Genomic DNA, 2,369 nt, shown 5'->3' with positions numbered 1-2,369 from the left:
AGCGATGACTGTCGATCAAATTGTTGGGCGCGATGATGGCCCGCTTTGACCACAGAGACAGGATAGCCACGTTTTTCGAAGAACTGGCACATCTCCTCTGATTTGCTGGAAAAATCGGAGTCATCACTACATAGACGTCGAAGTCTAAGAAATTGAGAATAAGGGATGGAGTTCTTGACATGTGATGGATGTGACGATGAATACAACAAATAACTGTGTGAATCAGTAGGTTTGTAGTGCACACTAGTACATAGCACGTTGCCTCTAATAGAAACGTTGATATCTAGAAAAGCCAATGAAGTTTCCGAAATTTCCCAGGTATATTTAAGAGCCGGATGAAAAGAGTTGACGGAGGTTATAAATTGATCGAGTTCTTCTCTGCTGGATGAAATAGCGCCGATGCAGTCGGCAGTCGGTCAAACTTAAATTCAATCGCAACACTAAATTTTCCAACCTTTCCTCGGAAGAGTGGGCGGCGCTTAAAAATCTTAGTAAACGCAACGACATAGTTGTCAAATCGGCCGACAAAGGCGGCGCGGTAGTTGTTTGGCGGTCCGACCTTTACCAAAAAGAAGCTTTGCGGCAACTTTCGGATACCTCGTTTTATGCCAAAATCCCTAAAGATCTCACTTCCAACAATCAAAAACTTGTCAAAGACACCATTCAAAATCTTATAGTTAATCAGGAATTACCGGACACTGCCACTAATCTCATCATCAACACCCCTAGAACTTCGTGCATTTACTTCTTGCCTAAAATTCACAAACCCAACAATTCAGGTCGCCCTATCGTTTCTGCCTGTAGTTGCCCCACCGAACTCATTTCTAGCTACTTAGACAGGATTATGACGCCTATCGTCAAATCTTTGCCATCATACATTAAAGACAGTACACACGCACTACAAATTTTCCGCGATTTCAATTTCTCCGGCCAAGACAAACTTATTTTCACCATGGACATTACATCTCTATACACAGTCATTCCTAATAGCGAAGGTCTTCAAGCACTTAAACACTTTTTCGATCAACGCACTGTCAAAGAACCTAGCTCGGAAACGCTCCTCCGCCTTGCCGAACTAGTTTTAACGCTTAATTGTTTTTCATTCGCCGGCAACTATTACAAACAAATTAATGGTGTAGCGATGGGCACAAGAATGGGACCTAGCTATGCCAATCTTTTTGTAGGATATGTTGAACACCTATTTTTTAGTCAGTACAACGGCCCCAAACCTGAACTCTACGGCCGTTACATCGACGACTGCATCGGCGCTATTTCATCCAGCAGAGAAGAACTCGATCAATTTATAACCTCCGTCAACTCTTTTCATCCGGCTCTTAAATATACCTGGGAAATTTCGGAAACTTCATTGGCTTTTCTAGATATCAACGTTTCTATTAGAGGCAACGTGCTATGTACTAGTGTGCACTACAAACCTACTGATTCACACAGTTATTTGTTGTATTCATCGTCACATCCATCACATGTCAAGAACTCCATCCCTTATTCTCAATTTCTTAGACTTCGACGTCTATGTAGTGATGACTCCGATTTTTCCAGCAAATCAGAGGAGATGTGCCAGTTCTTCGAAAAACGTGGCTATCCTGTCTCTGTGGTCAAAGCGGGCCATCATCGCGCCCAACAATTTGATCGACAGTCATCGCTACAAACGTCACAAAAAGATAAGAATGACAGAATTCCATTCACCCTCACTTTCCATCCTCATAATCACGCAGTCAAAAGCATCATTCTTAGTAATTTTAAATTACTCCAAAATGATCCCGAGACTGGTAGAATCTTTTCGCAACCTCCACTTATTTCATTCAAACGCGACAAAAACGTAGGCAACTTTTTAGTTAGAAGCGCGCTCAAAACTAACGAGCAACCCGGCACTTTCAAATGCGCGCGCTCACGATGCAAAACTTGTCTTTTCATTGTTAACACTAGCAAGATATCGGGACCTAAGCGATCTGTTAAGATCACCGATCGTTTCACATGTACCTCCGCAAATGTCATTTATTGCATAACCTGCACGTTATGCAATAAATTATACATTGGTGAGACAGGTAGACGACTAGGTGACCGATTCCGCGAACACCTTCGCGATGTTGAGAAGAATGACAAGGATGCATCCAAGCCAGTCGCTCGCCATTTCAATCTGCCTAACCACTCCAAAAAACACATGGCTATCTGCGGCCTTTCCCTACATCTAGGTACGACGGAAAGCCGCAAGAATCTGGAACAAAAATTCATCTTTCAAATCGGCACCCTTAATCCTCACGGTATTAACGAACGCTTTTCATTTAACTAATATATTCCTATTTTTCACGTTGCCATGTTACCACCAATAGCGTAGCTCCTACTCTACTATA

This window comes from Montipora foliosa, chromosome 6 (genome assembly GCF_036669935.1).
Source record: "Montipora foliosa isolate CH-2021 chromosome 6, ASM3666993v2, whole genome shotgun sequence".
NCBI classification, from domain to species: Eukaryota; Metazoa; Cnidaria; class Anthozoa; order Scleractinia; family Acroporidae; genus Montipora; species Montipora foliosa.
This window is presented reverse-complemented; position numbering follows the sequence as displayed.